The 20003-nt window shown below is 38.3% G+C and overlaps 1 long non-coding RNA gene across 4 annotated transcripts in view; it reads left to right on the top strand.

Moving 5' to 3' along the window:
• Positions 1-20003, top strand: part of LOC118893590 — a 50637-nt gene that overhangs the window by 26085 nt on the left and 4549 nt on the right. For 2 of the 4 annotated variants that reach the window (XR_005019501.1, XR_005019500.1), the window contains exons 6-8: positions 14581-14731; positions 17848-18466; positions 19204-19418. This is a non-coding gene — a long non-coding RNA (uncharacterized LOC118893590). The remainder of the gene's footprint in view (positions 1-14580; positions 14732-17847; positions 18467-19203; positions 19419-20003) is intronic. The other 2 variants (XR_005019502.1, XR_005019503.1) reach the window with 2 other exon arrangements.

Below are 20003 nucleotides of genomic sequence, written 5' to 3'. Positions count from 1 at the left end.
CAGAGGTGGCTATCCTAAAGTCACAACATTTCCTGAAAGGAGCACAACCCTGAATGAAGGTCATTGGGAAAGTATATTTTGAAAGTCATAGAAACAATAATTACATTTTAAATGAAATGTAATGAAAGTATTTAATAACTGAATAATATAATTCATCCAATTTGAACCTTGACAGATGAGTCTTAGCCTATAACAAATATTACATTTGATATACTCTGTATCCAACTGTTAATGCTTGTTACTACACTGTATCCTTCAGATTTGCTTAAAAGCCAATGGAGTAAATTATACTATAGTTTATTTTTCTCATGAAACATGTGAAACATCAAATTGCTGTGAAAAGTGTGAGGACTCAAGATACATGCAGAATGGCAGTCAAATTGAGAGCTGTCTTATCTCATCCAGGTAATTTTTAATTAAAGTGACATTGGGAAATGAGAAGGGAGATGACATGGGTTATACTTATTACAGGCCATTATGCCCTTGCTGTTTTAAAGAACAAAAATATATGACCTCTACTAGTTGACACTCAATAATAAGGAACGTCATGACTGCCTGCCAAATAGTCTTAAATACTGAACTGTAGAACATCTTCATTGCCATTACATCTTTTATGAGTTTTCAAATTACTTATTCCTGTTGTATTCATTGTTAGTTTCTAGGTTTATCACATGCATGTGTGTGTGTGTGTGTGTGTGTGTTTTATGTTTAGGGAATGGAGCAGTTATTTCAAGTGGCTTATGGGAAGAGAGCAGACATGCTCAGCCAACCATATTAAATCTGTCCAAAGAATTGAAAATGTATATATAAGTTGTCACCTCCAAAGTAAACTGGAGTCAATGACAGAGTAGACAGGGATAGCCAGGCAGGTATGTGTTAGGTGTGGCCACAGGAACAGCATTCCCAATGGCCTTAACATCTGTAAAGCATACCTACAAATTCTGTGAACCAGAGGCAGATAATTAAGATGATAGTTCTGACGGCCAGAAGTCACACAAAACTCTGAGATCCACACACAGTACATCACGTCTCCTCAGTTAGAAATTTGTTCTTTTACTGATACCCGAGCACCCATGACCTCCAAATATCAATCTGTAGCCCCATCTTCTCTATCAAGTTCCAGACCATATATTCTACCTTGAAGTTCCACCTCAAAATCATCATGCCTCAAACTGAATCTGTCACAAGTCTCACAAACCTGCCATTCCTTCTATATTTCCTATCCTAGTTGATGATATTGCAAGTCACTTATTCTCTTAAGTTAGCCATTTAATTCATCCTTTCATAAGTAGGTTTTGGTGGTCGGCACTGGGGATATAACAGTAAACACAGCGAAATCCCTTTCCTTATGAATCTTATATTGTACTGGTGAAATGGGCAATAGGTAAAACACACAGGGGGGTGTGTGTGCACGCACGTGTGCATGTGTGTGTGTTAGCGTCAAGCTCTTTGGGAAAAAAAATAAAGCAGAGTAAAGGGATAGTGAATGACAAAATATGCTATTTTATATAGGTTATCAGAAAAGTCCCAGTTTTATTAAATTCCTCTCCCTTCTTCACCTCCTGTGTCCAATTGGTCATTAAGCCCTGTCATTGATCTCCCTGCCCCTGGTGTCTCTCCTCCATCTCACTCCATTTTCCATGCTTCCATCCAAGTCATTCTTTTAAAATTCAAATGACTGTTCCTATTGACGATTATTGATGTGACGTTCCACTTTCTTCATGATTTGGTCCATCCTACCTTCTAAACTATAACATCTACACTCTTCAGTTGCCTGTGAGAATTAATTTCTCCACCTATATTGGTTCCAAATGTAGATAGGAATAAAAGAGCTTTATCAATATTTGTTTTCTATTAGTCTCTCAATTATAATATGATCTCCTTTGGATAAAGACTATACCATCATTCTTTATGTCCCCACACCTGGCCTGGTTCCTGGCACAGAGTTAGTAACAAGTAAATATTTGCTTGGTTCGTTTGAAGTGCAAAAAAAAATTTCTATTGAAATTAAATTTTCTTCTTCTTCCAGTAGAAGCTAGCTCTGGCAGAATTTCAGAGTGTCTAATTGTTACCTGATTATCCAAAGCTTTATAACTGTTGCCCTTGGAGACATCCCAGCAGAGTGATATTATCTAGACCACCAGGTGATAGGCAATTTTGTTCCCCAGGTGTCATAATAATTCCTAGTGAGTCCTTCCCGGAATTTAGCTTTGTGAACTCCAGGTGAGCTTTGTCAGTTCTGCACGCACTCTGAAATTCTTGACAAAGGAGAGGGTGGAGGTTGACAGAGCCTGTGTTTTTGTAAAGCTCTCATCTTTCTGACATTATCTAGGGCAGGGTAATAACTGAAGTGGTGACTTGACTGAGAAGACTCTTATATGAGGATTTTTGTTGTAGACTATGTCTTCTCCATAACCCAGTAGTGAACAGTGGTTAAAGACAAAAACCAAAATCAAAAAAACCCAAAGCAAAATAAAAAAAAAAAATTCTTGCTTTACTGTAATTCTGGTGACATCAGCAGAGAAAAGTTCAAAGCCAATTTTAATCATTCATATAGCATCCTCAAAAGATGAAAAATTAAACCAGCAGTTTACTATCTTCTAGAGATCACAGTGACATCAAAAATAGAACTCAGGTCTTCTGACTCCCACTATGTATTTATTTTTTAAAGTAAATGTACATAGGAATTATTTGGATAAAATGTAAAAAGTACTTCAGATGGCCCTGTAATGACTTTAAGATACTAGGGGAAAACACTTTGAAAGCTAAATAAATTAATAGTGAATTTCAGATGTTTGTAAATTAAACTATTAGATAACTCTCATTTCTGTCCAACAAAATACGCATTTAAAAATAAATATTAATAAATATCATTTACCCTTACGAACATATTAAACTTTGAATGTTTGAATGATTCTTCAATTATATTGATAGCAATTATTGATTTTTAGCAGGAGGAAGAACATTCCCTTAACTGAAACAAATAATGGAAAACTAGCCATGTAGGGAAAATATATTCTTAGCTCAGGGATATGAGAGTTAGAAGATATTTTTCAACTCAGTGTAGGTATTGGATAAATGCTATATTTGAAAGTTTTTAAAATTAAATTTATTTTATTTTTAATGATGTACAGTTGATTTACAATGTTGTGTTAGTTCCTGGTGTGTAACAAAGTGATTCAGTTATATATATATATATATATATATATATCTGAATATATATTCTTTTTCATATTCTTTTCCATTATAGGTGATTACAAGATATAGTTCCCTGTGCTATACAGTAAATCCTTGTTGTTTATCTATTTTATATATAGTAGTTTGTATCTGCTAATCCCAAACTCCTGCTTTATCCCTCTTCCACCCCCTTTCCCCTTTGGTAACCATATGTTTGTTTTCTATGTCAGTGAGTCCATTTCTGTTTTGAAAATAAGTTCATTTGTATCATATTTTAGATTCCACATATAAGTGATATATGATATTTGTATTTCTCTGTTGGGCTTACTTCACTTAGTATGATCATTACTAGGTCCATCCATGTTGCTATAAATGGCATTATTTCATTCTTTTTAATGGCTGAGTAATATTCCATTGTGTGTCTGTGTGTGTGTGTGTGTATGTATGTGTGTGTATGTATGTGTGTGTGTATATATATATATATATATATATATACACCACATCTTCTTTATCCATTCATCCATCAGTGGACACTTCGGTTTCCTCCGTTTCTTGGCTGTTGTAAATAGTGCTGCTATGATCACTGGGGTGAGTGTATCTTTCCACATTCGTGTTTTCATCTTTTCTGGATATATACCTAGTAGTGGGATTGCTGGATCATATGGTAACTCTATTTTTGGTTTTTTAAGGAACCTCCATACTGTTCTCCATAGTGGCTGCACCAATTTACTTTCCCACCAACAGTGTAGGAAGATTCCCTTTTCTCCACACCCTCTCCAGCATTTGTTATTTGTAGACGTTTAAGATGATGGCCATTCTGACTGGTGTGAGGTAAGATCTCATAATTTTGATTTGCATTTCTCTAATAATTAGTGATGTTGAACGTCTTTTCATGTGCTGTTGGCCGTCTATATGTCTACTTTGGAGAAATGTCTGTTTAGGTCTTCTGTCCATTTTTTGATTGCGTTGTTTGTTTTTTTGTTGAGTTGTATGATCTGCTTGTATAGTTTGGAAATTAATCCCTTGTCAGTTGCATCATTTGCATATATTTTCTGCCAGTGTGTAGGTTGTCTTTTCATTTTGTTTATGGTTTCCTTTGCTGTGCAAAGCTTATAAGTTTGATTAGGTCCCATTTGTTTAATTTTGCTTTTATTTCTGTTGCCTTGGGAGACTGACCAAGAAAACATTGCTATGATTTATGTCAGAGAATGTTTTGCCTATGTTCTCTTCTAGGAGTTTTATAGTGCCCTGTCTTATATTTAAGTCTTTAAGTCATTTTGAGTTTATTTTTGTTATGGTGTGAGGATGTGTTTTAACTTCGTTGATTTACATGCGGCTGTCCAGCTTTCCCAGCACCACTTACTGAAGAGACTCTTTTCTCCACTGTATATTCTTGCCTTCTTTATCGAAGATTAATTGACCATAGGTGTGTGGGTTTATTTCTGGGCTCTCTATTCTGCTCCATTGATCCATATGTCTGTTTTTGTGCCAGTAACATGGTGTTTTGATTACTGGAGCTTTGTAGTATTGTCTGAAGTCTGGGAGGGTTATGCCTCCTACTTCGTTCTTTTTCCTCAGGATTGCTTTGGCAATTCTGGGTCTTTTATGGTTCCATATAAATTTCAGGATTATTTGTTCTAGTTCTGTGAAAAATGTCATGGGTAATTTGATAGGGATTGCATTAAATCTGTAGATTGCTTTGGGTAGTATGGTCATTTTAACTATTTTAATTCTTCCAGTCCAAGAGCATGGGATATCTTTCCATTTCTTTAAATCATCTTCAGTTTCCTTTATTAATGTTTTATAGTTCTCAGCATATAAGTTTTCACCTCCTCAGTCAGGCTTATTCATAAGTATTTTATTTTATTTTATTTTTTTGGATACGATTTTTAAAGGGATTGTTTTTTTACATTCCCCTTCTTTTAGTTTTTGCTTGTCTGAGAAATTCTTTATCTCTCCTTCTATTCTAAATGATAATCTTGCTGGGCAGAGTATCCTAGGTTGCAGGTTTTTCCCTTTCAGGACTTTGAATATATCTTGCCACTTCTCTCTTGCAATGGTTCTGTAGAGAAATCAGCTTATAGCCTTATGGGGATTCCCTTGTGACTAACTCTTTGTTTTTCTCTTGCTGCCTTTAGAATCTTCTCTATCTTCAACTTTTGCCATTTTAATTATAATATGTCTTGGTGTAGGTTTGTTTGGATTCATCTTGTTTTGGACCCTCTGTGCTTCCTGTACCTGGATATCTGTTTCCTTCTTTAGGTTTGGGAAGTTTTCAGCCATAATTTTTGCAAATACATTTTTGATCCCCTTTTCTCTTTCTTCTCCTTCTGGGATCACTATTATGCATAGATTGGCTTGCTTTATATTGTCCCATAGGTCTCACAATGCTTTCATTTTTTTTTCATTTGTCTTTCTGTCAGCTGTTCTCATTGGGTGATTTCCATTATTTTATCTTCCAGATCACTTATTCATTGTTCTATATTATCTAGTTTGCTATTTATTGCCTTTAGCTTGGCTTTTGTCTCAGCAGATGAATTTCCTAATTTTTCTTGACTCCTCTTTATAGTTTCTAGCTCCTTGTTACAGTGATCTGCATTTCTATCTATAGACTTTCTTAATTCCTTCAGTATTTTTATTACCTCCATTTTGAACTTGTGATCCAGTAGGCTGGAGAGGTCTGTTTCACTGTTTGTTCTTTCTGGGGATTTCTCTTGTTCTTTTAATTGAGACTGGTTCCTCTGCTTCTTCATTTTTCTTATATTTCTCTGACTCTATGAATTTACCTACTGTGTTCTTGAGGGTGTGGGAGCATCCCTGTGTAACCTGCATGAGTCTTACATTTTTGGTGTGAAGACTGTTTTTAGTATGGATGCCTTCCACATCTTTCCTCAGTGTGTGCTGAGTGTTGTCTCCTTCATAGGGGGCTTGATTGGTGTTGTGGTGACGACAGCCTGCACTGGATGTTGAGTGGGGCCTCCTCTTTGCTCTGTGGCTGTCACAGCCCTATTGGGGGCAGGGTCTGCTCCTTATTTGTTGAAGTATTAGCTCTCAGATCTGTTTCTGAGCTGCAGTTTGAGGTCGGTGGTACTGGAGTACTTCCACTGCAAGAGGAGCCACTGAGTATTCCTTCATAAGAGCTTTCCACCTGGAAGTGTGCTCTCTAGGGTTGCCTATCACCCATGCATGCTCACAAAGTATACTGCCCTTGGTCCCACCTCAGCTGTGTGAATTCTGGCAACCAGCCTGGATGTCCCTTAGGCTCCGTGCTCACAAAGCCACCAGCACAAATATGTTGGTCAGGCACTGCAACCCACCATAGTTCTACCCCTTGGTGCTACGGAATCAGCCCATACCCCAGCTGCACCTCTGCATGCTTACACTTGCAAAGCCTGCAGCTGCTAACACTAGACCCACCCTAGCCATGGGAGCACCAGTAATCCACTTGGATGTCCCATAGGTAGGTGCTAAGTTTACAAAGGCCCTGGCGGTGTAAATCACCAATGTCATACAGCTGTAGGGATATGGCTCTGCAGATTTTAGCCCTGCTTCAAAGTCACATGGACCCAGGGATCAGCTCAGACTTCAGCCCCACCTCTGCGTGTCGGCAACCCACTGGCACTTGCATGCTCCCAGAGCTTGTAGAGGCAGAGCCATGCCTGCTGTAGGCACACACAGAATGAGGCTGCTCTGTCAGGGCCCTACCCCTCACTTCCTGCACATGTTAACAATGGGGCTGCTATGGCAGAGCTGGGCTCTGTCCTGAGCACACCCCCAGTTGCGACCTGGACCACACTCCAGCTCCTTCGAGCCATCTCCCTGCAGCCAACCCCGGTCCTCTCCCCAGGTCTGTCCACTGAAGCCTGAGTTTCAGCACCAAGATCCTGCACACACCAGCAGATGCACATCTCGGGCTGGGGAGTGCAATGAGGTGTCCAGGACCGTCTGTCCTGGTCTGTCTCTGTTCTGCCTGCCATAAGCCAGTTGCTGCACTCTCCTGTGAGCCTCTGAAGCTCCCTATATGTCCCAAATGATCTCCCAACTGGTGAAGGGAGTTCCCAGGGTGAGGGAAGCCTTCTTTCACAGCTCCCTCCCAGGGGCACAGGTACCATCCTAATTCCTTTTTTTTTTTTTTTCTTTCACCCTATCTGGTTAAATAGTTATTTTTCTTGTAGTTTTAGTTGTATGAGATCTTCTGCCAGCATTCAGTAGGTACTCTGTGGGAATTGTTCCACATGTAGATGTATTTTTGATGTGTCTGTGGGAGGAGGTGTGCCCTACATCCTTCTATTACACCATCTTGATCTCTCAACCTTGAAACTTTTTAAAGGAATAAAATTGATCTCAGTTAACTCACTAGACTCTTTTTCTTATTCTGCTTTCCAATAAGGGAGAAAAGCTCTTGCCGATGTAAATATTTTCTAATTAAAAAATAGTTTAATCTTTCTCTGATTGTGTGAGAGGAATATATTTTATTGCCAAAGAATAAAATTTGAAAACAGGAGTTTAATACTTATTAGTATATAAAACAGTTCTATGCTTCCATTATTTTTTTCCCTGGCTATCATTTTCAAGCAGAGTTTGTTTTATTGAGAGGAGAGTAGGTTCCACACAATGAGAAAAGTACAGTGTTATAGTGAGGCATACCTCTTCTCCTGCAGGGAACAGATGCCACACATTCTGCATCGTCCAGTTTTATAAGCAAGCCTTTTACCAGAGAACCACTAAAATTTTTCTTTCATATAATATTTGCCAACAATTATGTTGTAAATGAGTTCCTTCCTTCATAATGAGCTACTCAGAGCATAGATGCTGGAATTTTTTTTTCTTTTTTTTTTTGTATTTCTGTTGTTCTTTTTCCACAATTTTAATTAATGAAGTATAGTTGATTTATAATATTGTATTAGTTTCAGGTGTACAGCAAAGTGATTTGATTATACATATGTATATATATATCTATATCCTTTTTTAAAATTCTCTTCCATTATAGGTTATTACAAGATATTGTATATAGTTCCCTGTCCTGTATATAGTAAATCCTTGTTGTTTACCCATTTTATATGTGGTAGTGTGCATCTGTAAATCCCGTACTCCCAATTTATCCCTCTCCCCTTCCCCTTTGGTAACCATAGGTTTGTTTTCTATGTCAGCGAGTCCATTTCTGTTTTGTAAATAAGTTTGTTTGCACTGTTTTTTAGATTCCACATATAAGTGACATCATATGATATTTGTCTTTCTCTGTCTGACTTGTTTCACTTAGTATGATAATCTCTAGGTCCATCCATGTTGCTACAAATGGCATTATTTTATTCTTTTTTATGGCTGACTAATATTTCATCAGAGAAGGATCACTGTGTTGAAAACAGTCATTTACACTATCAAGAAAGTGAAAAGACAACCCACAGTGTGAGAGAAAATATTTCTAAATGATATATTTGATAAAGGATTTGCATCCAGAATATATAAAAAACTCTTTCACCTTAACAATAAAAAGAAAAACCACCCAAATTTTTAAAAATGTGCAAAAGATTTGAATGGCCATTTCTCCAAAGAAGATGACAGGTGTCCAATAAGTACATGAAAAGATGCTCAACGTCATTAGTCATTACAGAAATGCAAGTCAACCACAATGAGATACAATTTCACACCCACTAGGATGACTAATATTAAAAAAACAGACAATAACAATTGTTGATAAGGATGTGGAAAATTTGGAATACTCATACATTGCTGGTGGCAACTGCTTTGGAAAAGTGTTTGACAGATCCTCAAAATATTAAAATGATCATATAACCCAGCAATTCCATTCCTAGGTATACACACAAGAGAACTGAAAACATATATCCACACAAAAAAACTTGTACATAGATGTTCACAGCAGCATAGCCCAAAAGGAGAAGCAATTTAAATGTTCATTAACTGATGAATAGAATGTGGTATATTCATACAATGGATTATTGTTTGTCAATAAACTTAATGAAGTATTGATACATATCACAACATGGATAGTCCTCAAAAACAGTATGCTATGTGAAAGAAGTAAGTTACAAATGGCCACATATTGTATGATTCCATTTATATGAAAAGTCCAGAATAGGCAAATCTATAGAAACAGGAAGTAGATTCCTGGTTCCAGAGGCTGAGGAGAGGGATTTCTGTGGGTTTTTTTTTTTTTTTTGCAGTAATAAAAATATTCTAAAGTTACATAGTGGTGATAATTCCGTAACTTTGTGACTATACTAAAATCTAGTGAATTATAGCATTAAATTTACCTTTTTAAATAATAACAAAGCTATAATTTAAAATATTATAAAGTCCTTAAAATATTTAAAACGGAAAATTTTTTATAAATATAATTTTTATGGATAGTATTGTCATTGGTAATAGAAGCCCAGAAGAAAATATGTAGGAAAACTGGTTAAGGCCATCCTCTGACCTATTCGCCTCATGGCAAGTTCAGCACCAAGGACAGCTCCCCTGCCTGCCATCTTTTCAAAACTAGCTTACAAAAGGCTACCAAAGTCCTGCAAAACTTTTCTAAAAGTGACATTTCTATTATGCTTTTCTTCTTTTCAACACTGCTGTATATTATGGCAGCTATGCTTGCCTTCATTTGTACATTTCGTAAGCAGTTGACCAGAAGACAAAGGATCTGCTACAATACTTCATTAATCCACTTAGCAAAATATATCGTTATGTGCCAGGCACTCACTCAGCATGAGATCTTAGACAAGTGACTTGCCTCTACTAGCTTCATTTTCTTATCTAAACCTTGTGAATAATTATACATGAATGATAAACTAAGACAATATTTGTGAAATAAGTCATATGACTTGTATTCATGAAAGGTATTTTTATTACTGAATTGTTGAGCAAATCATCCCATTGCATTATTAAGCAATTTACTTTATTCTGGGCGCACGTAATATCCTGTGACACTAGAAGCCCAGACTAATGTCTGGGTCATACTCAGGCTTAAGATTAATTCTGTTAAGAGCCTTCATGGTAAGAATCATCTTCTTAAGCATGCTTCACGTGGGCGCAAATTTCTAAGACATAACCCTGGCCCTGGCCTGGAAATGGGCCCATTTTCTAAAGATGAGGAAAGGATTAAAAGCTAAGTATCCAATCCTTCACCTTTCTAAATTTAGTCCAAAGATGAACTTCAGCACATAATTGCAGCTACATGTCCCCTACACATATTTGCATGTGATCAGTCCTGTCATAACAGACTATCTGTATGGTAGATGTTAATTCTAACCTCATACAACACTGTTATAAAAGAATTGTGTAAAAAATAGCACTTCAAAATATGAAATTATATAGAAAGATCCCACAAATGTTTGAACAGAAAAATTGTGTCAAATCATGTGACGTCATGTTTTCATCTGTATGACTGTGGGTGGGAGAGGGAAAAGATGACCTACAAAGACCTAACTAAAAATGTATGGTTCAGTCTCACTGGCTTTCATTATTCTCATTCTTACTCAGATGGTTCAACTTTAACTGCCATTTACCAATCTTATTTGTATTTAAAAATCAACATAACTAGAACAGGATGCTTAACTCTGCCAAATTCCATGAAGCCAGATGCTGCTTCCTTAAGAAGAAAAAGAAGTTCATAAAAATTATTGATTTTTAAAGGGAACAGAGTGGAAGGCAGTCATTTGATCTCTCAACGTCCATTATTTCCTTTGCTCTGGCTTAAGTAAAAATGTTGTGTAAGAGGTCAGAGTACATTTCCGTAGGAGCCCTGGAGTTTCTTAACACAAACGTCGTAAATAGTACTTCTCTTTCTGAGGAAAAGAAAGTGCACCACTCTGAGCAGGCACACACAGGAGCCCCTATCATTCTGAGAAGCTGGGGATGGATCTTGAGTCCAAATGTTTTCAAAAGCAAACACTTCCCATTTCCATTTCATTTATTCTTTATTTAACCCTTACTTTCTCCTTCAGTGATTATTTATTGCTTTCTTCAACTATAAGCCCATCTGCAAGATGGCTATTCTTTTGTGGTGCACAGAATTTCAACAGTTTGCTTTGTTTCCTTAATGATTTTCCTGACTTGCCCACCTGCCTATACTCTTCTTCAAGGTTTAATTTAAACGTGCCATATCATTTCATATCACCCAGCAACATTTATTATATTTAGAATATCTTTTCCCCAAATGTATTAATGTGGTTTCTTTCCGGTCAGTTTTAGAGCCCCATCAGAAAAAAAACCCAACCCATAATAATTAATACATACTTATGGGAGCACTTGAGATGGGAGACTGAAACTGAAATTTATATTGAAAAAATTCATATAATATTTATAAATAAGCCACCAACACAAACCACTATATCAAATTCCTTCAGGCTAAAGGCAAGCCTTATCATGTCTATTATGTTGGGCTTTGGACCATAAATTCAATTCCCACAGATTCATAGTACAAAAGCATTTGCAAACCTTGCCCTCCTCGGTTTGGACCCCAGACTCAGGAATGCAGTGGGATCTTGTGTTGCAGGTAGACTCCACATTCTTGGTATGACGCTCAACCCTGTGAAAATTTCCCCATGATTCCTCTTCCTTTTTCCAGTACCAAGAAAGGTATGTTTTGGTCACCCAGTGTCCATGAGCCCTTCCTTAGAACACCCTGAATTCTTTTGGGGAAACAGCCTTCCCTCTCTATGTGCATGTGATTTTGGTAGAACTGTGATTATAGGAAGCAGCCCTCCTGCTACCAAGACCCTAAGGGGTCCTGAGCACCTCCTAGTAGGTCCTAGTGTATCTAGAGAGTGAGCACATGATGAGTCCAGTGCTTTTTTCTGGGACTTTGACACTTGCGCCACTGATGTAAGTTTGAAGTAAGACTGGAATTCACTAGTTCCAGTGGAAGCAACCCAACCAGACTGCGGCTGCTATGGACCGTCCCTGGAAGTCCTGCTTCCTCCTTCTGGAGCTGCCTCAATTCCAAGACTAATTTTCTGGTCTTCCCAATGATTTTCTTTCCTTTAAGTCAGCCAAAGTCAGTTCCTGCTTCCTGCAACCAAAGAACTCTGACCGACTCTCGCTTCAGGTAGAGTTTCTTGCCATGTTTAATGACTACCTACAACAACAGCCAGTGCCCTGTGCTAATACCAGATAAGATGCTCAAGCATTTACAGGGCTGGAACTATCTTGGGAGAATTATTGCACAAAAGGTCTTCACTCACTTTCCTTCCACGAAACTAGAGAGTCAAAGAACCACTCACTATAAAAGGAATTTGGGTCATGATTTTCTGTATCTTCAAACTTCATACATTTATTTTTAAATTTTAATATTTTGTTATAAAAGCTATACGGAAGGTCGAGAATCTAAGAATGAAATTAACCACAATCACATCCTAGGTCAATTCAGTGTTTTCACTTGTTCGTGTCATCTTCTAGTCCTGGTCTATGTTCAGAACACATGTTTATTATCAACAACACTGTCATAGATTCTATTTAACACTTCTTGTTATTTTATCATGCATATGTTTCCATTTTGTCAGTCTCCTTCTGTTTTTCCCTCACCTCTCCCTCCTACTACTCATAGATAAACAAATGCTAACAGCAGCTCTGTATGTTGCTTTTTCCACTTCACAGGGCATCAGGAATTCCCTCCAGTCAGCTGGATCTAATTCATTCTTTTTATTTCGAGTGTTTGTAACCATTTACATGTAATGGTTGTGATTAAATCTACCATCTGGATGTTTGTTCCCTATTTATCCCATCTGTTCTCTGTTTATTTTTTACCTTTATTTCCTGCTATTGGTTTCTTAGCTATACCTCTACCTTTTAGCTTTTAGTGGTTGTGCTGATGTTTATAATACATATCCTCAACTTACCAAGTCTACTTTAAATAATAATATTTGACTATTGTATAATAACCTTATAACAATATACTTCCATTTTCCCCTTCCATCCTTTGTGCTATTGTTGTCATACATTTTATTTCTGCATAAGTTATGAACCCAACATGTTTGTTATTTTTGCTTTGTATAGTTAATTAGTCATAGAAGAAATTTAAAAATGAAAAAATACTTTCATATTTACCCACATATTTACCATTTCTTGTACTCCTCATTCCTTTGTTAGATCCAAGTTTCCATCTGGTTTTATTTTTCTTCTATCTAAAGAACTTCCTCTAACAATACTTATAGTGATTTTAAATGGCAAAGCCCCTCAGCTTTTGTTTGTCTTAATAAGTGTTTATTTCACCTTAAGGTAAAAATTTTAAAGAAGATTTTTGCTGGATATAGAATTCTATGTTGACAGTATTTTTTTTTTCATTCTACAATTTAAAGATGTCCATTGTCTTCTGACTTGCATCATTTCTGAAATCTGCTCTCATTCTTATCCTTATTCCTCTGTACACCATGTGCCTTTTTCCTCTGGCTGATTTTAAGATTTTCTCTTTATCACTGTCTTTCAGAAATTTGATTTTGATGTGCTTTGATGTTATTGTGTGTGTGTGTGTGTGTATTTGTGCTACTTCAGGTTCCTTAAGGTTCTTAGATCTGTGGGTTCATAGTTTTTATTAAATTTGGAAGTTTTCCAGCCATTATTTCTTCAAATATCTTTTTGTCTCCCTCTCCTCTCCTCCTGCCAACACACACTTTTCTGGGACTCCAATCAAACATATAATGAACCACTCTATATTATCCCCAGGTCATTGAGGCCTGATTTATTTATTTAGTTAGTTAGTTAGTTAATGTTTCAGATTGAATAGTTTGTACTGCTACATCTTCAGGTTCACTGGTCTTTTTCCATGTGTAAGCTGCAGTTAGTCCCACCAAGTGTATTTTTTCACTTCAGATATCTTAATTTTCATCTCTAGAAGTTCCAATTGGTTCTTTATGTCTTCACTATCTCTCCTGATTATATTCATATTATTTAAAGATCCTTAAACATGTTGAGCATGTTTGTAATAGCTATTTCATTGTCTTTGAATACTAATTCCACCATCTCTGTCATTGGTGGGTCTTTTTCTATTGACTCTTTTTCTCCTCCTGGTTATGGGTCATATTTCCTGATTCTTGGCATGTCTAGTAATTTTTTTTTGGATCCTGAACATTGAGTTGTTAGGTCATTGAGTATCTGAACTTAGCTATCCTCCTTTAAAGAATGTTGGTTTTGTTCTGGAAGGTAGTTAAAGTCCTGGAAGATCAGATTGGTTTGATCCTTTCATGGCTTCTTTTGAAGTGTTTAAGGGTATATCTGGAGTAGTCTCTATTCTGAGCTAGTTTAGCTCTACTACTAAGGTGTGACCCTCTGGGTCTCTTGAACAGTCACTTTGGATGCTGGTCTCTTGAAGGCATAGTGTGAAAGATCCATGGCTTGACCTTGACCTGAAAGATCCTTGGCAAGAGATTCATAAAATCCTCTCTCCACATGGTACAGCTTGAGACCAAAGAGTTGCTGTGAGGGAACATGGAATTGAGGTTGCCTGCAGTTGCATCGAGGGACCAAACGTATGGGTGGATGCTGAGAAACAGTTAGAATGCTCCTGTAAAGAAAAGTGGCTGGCGGATAGTGGATCATTAATTACCAGGTCAGTAATTCAGTGTGATACTTGATTCTCTCTGTATACAAGGACTTGGCAGCTTTTTGGCCTGCTACATAGATAATGCTAAACTTCCTGGTCCCTGTTAGGATTAAATGGCACTGAAGATTGCATTAATCTACGAGGTCCTAATGCATCTCCTTAGGACCATCAGCCTACAAATAGGAACTTTGAGGCATTGCTACAATTTTGAAGCAGTTGTCCTTTACCACATGTCTTTGCTTAATTCCTAAACTTTATAAAAGTTGTTAAATGGTTTTATGTTGAGAGATTTCTTCATATTTGAAGAAGCATATCTTGTTTCACTCATTTGAAAATGCCTTTGGTTACTATTTTTCATCACTGTCCTTTGTTCAACACAATAACTGACTTAGAAAATCTCATTATCTGGGGATGGTTTAAGAGTAAAGTAAGGGAGATGGCTTGGAACCATTTGAAATCATTTCACCATATCTATTTACTTCTTTTTCCCTGAGCTGGGGTAAGTATAGGTTTAGCACCAACAATATCTATTTTATAAGGTGTTTGCTTCTTCCCACATGGATATTCAACTTGGTGTCTGAGGTTAGTAAAATGAAGCTTTAAGTCTGACTGCTTTTGTTATTGTGATTTTTACAGCATTGTTCAACACATTTACTCATTCCATTAGGTCTTGCCAACCATTAGCTTGTGGGAAATAGTTCCTCTTCTCTGTATGTTTAAGCCTAAACTTACATTGGCTTAGTTTAGTTGCATTGTTAACCTTTGAAATGTAGGTAATTTTAATGTCCCCAACACAGGCTGACCCAGAAATAGATTTAGTGAATATTCATATACAACACCAAACTATCTTTTCTGATATCCACCATGAGGCTCTCCAAAGATTTCCCGTTGTTTTTATTTACTTAGTGTCTAGAAAGCCACAAATGTAATCTGACAGCTGAGAACAACCAGCAGGTTTACCCTTCTAAGGGTCTGGGTTCTCTGCTCTGTTCCCTGGCTCCAGGCTGTATCTCAACAAATATAATATCCTGTAGAAGGGATAAGAGGCATAGGGAAAACAATACCTCATTACAGTAAACATTAAACTAATCTGTGATAGAGCTGTTGGGAATACTGTGCATAAGGTTCCAGACAACCTTGGTGCTTAGGCTTAAGAGTGCAGGAGCCAATCTCCACTGTCGGTAAGAATTTACTACCCAGGGCACAAAGAGAACAACAAATTAAGGAAGTCGTCATGGAACTTGGAGGAAGCAGACAATGCCAAATTTACCCTTTGCAACATGAAGTTCAAGTACTGGAGCCAGAGCACTTTACAGAGCTAGCCAACCGCAGGCCAAAAATGGGGCTGAAAACACACGTAGTTGAGGTTTAGAGGACAGAACTGTAAATCCCCTTTCCATCAAAAAGCTGCAGGAAAGCTCGCAGGACTTCGGTCTGCATTTTAGAAACAGCACATGTGTGTCTTCTAGGCTATTTAAGCAGATCAACAGCAACAAACCTGCACACGAAGGGAATTACTCTGGACACCTGTAACTCTTTTTTCTTCCTATCTTCCCTCCGACCACTAAGAAAACTGCCTCATGAGGGCAACCTTGTGTGACTCTTACCCTAAAGCTCTGATGTCACCTGCATTTGTCTTTGTTCTTCTCTGATGAATTCTAACATTTCTATTGGTGAGGATGCTAATTGGATGATTACCAACCTTAATTACGAGGTGCTCTGAACTACGCTGATTCTTCTTCCTTCGCTGAAGGTCACTCATGTGTGCACCTGAGCTGTGAAAACTCCACGTGTATTTGATATGGTTTGAGGCACGCCCTGAACACACCTGCTTCCCAGAAACTTTGAATCTGTGCTGCAGGCACCTGGGCCCCATGCCCTGGCCACAGATGATTGGATAGAGTTGTGCACGTGGTTCAAGGACCGTAGGTCGGCTGAGCCAATCAGATTCTACTTCTCAGGATTTCGGACTGGTGAACTAAGATGCAGCTTCCTTCAGTGGCAGGAGCACCCTTGTGTGCCCAGAGGATGAAGAGTGGGAGATGGAGGTGGAGAGAGACAAAGAGAGGAAGGGAAAGAGAGGGAGATCATGTACAGAGTGAGGCGGGGAAATCTTGAGCGATGAGACCATCTCTCTGTGGATCATGAGAGATGCTGCTGGAAGCTTTACTTCTTGGCTCTCTAGGTCCCAGGTGCCTTCCAGGAGGACTGGCTGTACTTCCTGCCCTGTCGGTCTGTGGGATGCTCCTTATGGAACTGACTTAAGTGGTTTTCTATCCTCACAAACTAACTGCTTGAACAGAACACAAAATATGTTAGAAACATACTTCTTGCGTTTCTGGCAAGACTGGCTTTTAGGCTCAGGCAATATTTCATATTAATCATAAAACAATAACTTGGGCTCATAAACATTTGTCATCCACACTAAAATCCCACACAGAATTGGAATTCATGGAATTGCTCAAAACTCTTCCTTATTACAGACGTTGAGCCCGTGCCCCCTCTTCAGGCCACCATCGACAAGGCCTGTGAGGGTCAAACAAACACAGTGTGCCTTTCAGATGCGTGAAGACCCTCAGGAACCAAGGCGTGATGGATGCGTCTGGTGGAGAAGAGACCATTACAAGCCACCTGTTGTTTAAGAACTCTCTCCTGTCCCATTTGCCACCAAAGTTATTTCCTCTGTGTTGGTGATAAGCTTCCAGGCCTTCATTTTTCCTGACGTCAGTTGCGCACGCCAAGGGGTGTGTCCTTCTGCTTCTGACTTTGGTAAATACCTGAGGTGGTCTTAGGCTGCTATGCCCTTGCTTCCCTGTTTGCCACACCAGCCCCACCCTACACCCTACCTGCGACCTGCCAGGAGGCTCTGCAGAGTCCAGGCTGGGGTCAGGCCTCTTCCACCAGCAGTGCAACATGGCACGTGTGTTCCCCAGACATATTAAGGTTCTGTTCATTCTTAGGAGTCCCTGACCCCAATAAGTAATGTTTTTTCATGAGCTATATTTGTTTAAGAACCTGTTTCTCGGTGAACTCAATGTCCTTGGTTAATTTTAACCTCACTAGAGATAAAATGTTAACAATACTCGGTTTGACCTCTTATGTCTATTGTGGCCATTCCATAGGTCTCTCTGACTGGATGAATATGTCGGGGTATCATTAACTTCAGGAAGCTTCTCTCCCCAGGACTACATCTAAAAACTTGGTCTCTTCAAGTCCTGGATCAATAAAAAAGAAGGAAGAAAATCATCACACTATGAGATTCTTTGCTTCTTCAAGAAGGTTAACAGCTGAGCATGGCTTTCACTATCAACCTGTGATTCGGAATTCCTTTGATATTAGTATGAGCACTGTTCTAGTCACAACAATATAAGACCCACACTCCTTCCCACAGGAGCTTGAAATCCAGTAAAGAAATAAACGTGATGAAGATTTTTGTTAAGCATAACGAACTGAAATCAAAAGGAGGTTCTTGCTGATTTCGGCTAAGAGAATGTAGAAACCTGTGGAAGGCGTCTCAAAAAAGCAGCAGGTGTAACTGGGACTATCTGATGGCTGATCCAAGGACCTCCGCCAAGCAGAGGGTACGACTCAGAGGAGAGGTCCCAGCCCCCGTTCACCTCCTCAGTCAGGTGCCCTGAGCAAGGCGCGTACTGGACAATTCTACACAAAAGTTGGACCAATAGCAAAACAACAAAACAAAAGCACTGCCCTCCCATTCTGGGCAAAATCCCAAACTCCCAGGTAACAACAGAAGCTATTGATCCTTGCCTGAAACTCATGTTTCACTGCTACTAAAGGGTGCTCTACAGACCAGTGCCACATAGCAAACTCTTTCTGCCCATCTGCAAGAATGTGTACAGAAACTGAGAGCAAGTGTTTAGAAACTTTTACAGCAATTTGATCTCAGTGTAACATTTTAATTTAATTTTACAAAAGTGCCAGTCTGCAAAGAATTGGAAATTTTAAGAACGGGTCCATCACCACAGATTCACCACGGATAGTTTTATAAGCACTGTTCTGTCACAGTTTTCAAAGGGAAAAAGCCACTTTACTTCCTGCTTTAAAAAGAGAATCATGTGACATTTCCTTTTCCTGTACAGTACATGGAGTGTCTTCCAGTCTGCTAGCACCTTGAAAGACACACAGGAGGGACAGCTGAAATGCAACCAGTAATACAACTGGCCTCACAAGCAGACTGAAGTGTCCACTCTTATCTTGTGAAATATAAGCCAAGTGGAAAAATTAATTTCTCATTTACAACTTTCTGACTAATGAATTTAAACATAGATCAAATACACACCAGTGCTGAGTTTTTCTTTTAATCTATTCAGCATGCTTAATTATAGCTAAGGGTAGCTTCTGATAAGAGATATAAACATATATTTATCTTTCCTATTTAGCTATAATGATATGAATATTTTATAATAAACATCATTTTCACCAGGTATCACCTCATCTCTGCTCCTTTTTTATTTAAGGGAGTCATAAATGTGTCTACTTGGAATCACATATGGGAAGTTCCAGAACATTCATGCAGCTTTTCAGGTCTTCGCCCCCACTGTCAGTTTGCACCAGCTGCTTCTCATCACCTAGCCCTGGGGTCCTTCCCATGAAGCTCGGTCCAACAGAGAAGCCAGCACCCAAAGGAAGTCCATGTACACACTGAGCAGTGGACAAGAGCCGAGACTTGAAGGTACGTGAACTAGATCCCAAGTTGTTTCCCAGATTCTGTCTTTGGGGATGACAGTGATAAAAAGACATGGGGCCAGGAAAGTCTCAGGCTTTTGTGTTTGTCCTTATAAAGGTGCTGATGTATGGTAAGGAGCAATGGAGTAAAGTTATACGTTGTCCATGAGGCCTTCTAGCATTACTGATTTGACCTTCACCCCACCTTTTCAAACTCGAGGATGAGTAAAACAGAATAGTAAAATGCTATGCTGATAGTTTTAACTACCATCCTCTATATGGTTCTGTCTAGATGTTCCGTCTGAGGTTTTATAAGTTAGAAATAAGAAAATATTCTTTGTTTACGAATAGGCTATTTCAATGGAAAAAATATTTCTGTACCTCAGGAATGCTTCTTAGGACACATTCCTTATTTAAATAAACTACTTGTACAGAAATGGGTTTTACAACCCATCTAGACTAAGTTGAAAATACTTAAAGCGAGCATTTAAAAAAAATTTTAGGAAATTGTCTTGACTAAATTTTCCAAGTGACTAAGTGACACTGGTGGCAGCAAAATGACTTAAATAATCTGAGACCTGATGACGTTGAC

The sequence above is a fragment of the Balaenoptera musculus genome, chromosome 3, assembly GCF_009873245.2.
Source record: "Balaenoptera musculus isolate JJ_BM4_2016_0621 chromosome 3, mBalMus1.pri.v3, whole genome shotgun sequence".
NCBI classification, from domain to species: Eukaryota; Metazoa; Chordata; class Mammalia; order Artiodactyla; family Balaenopteridae; genus Balaenoptera; species Balaenoptera musculus.
The sequence above is the reverse complement of the archived record's forward strand: the minus strand, read 5'-3'. Positions and strand labels throughout refer to the sequence as shown.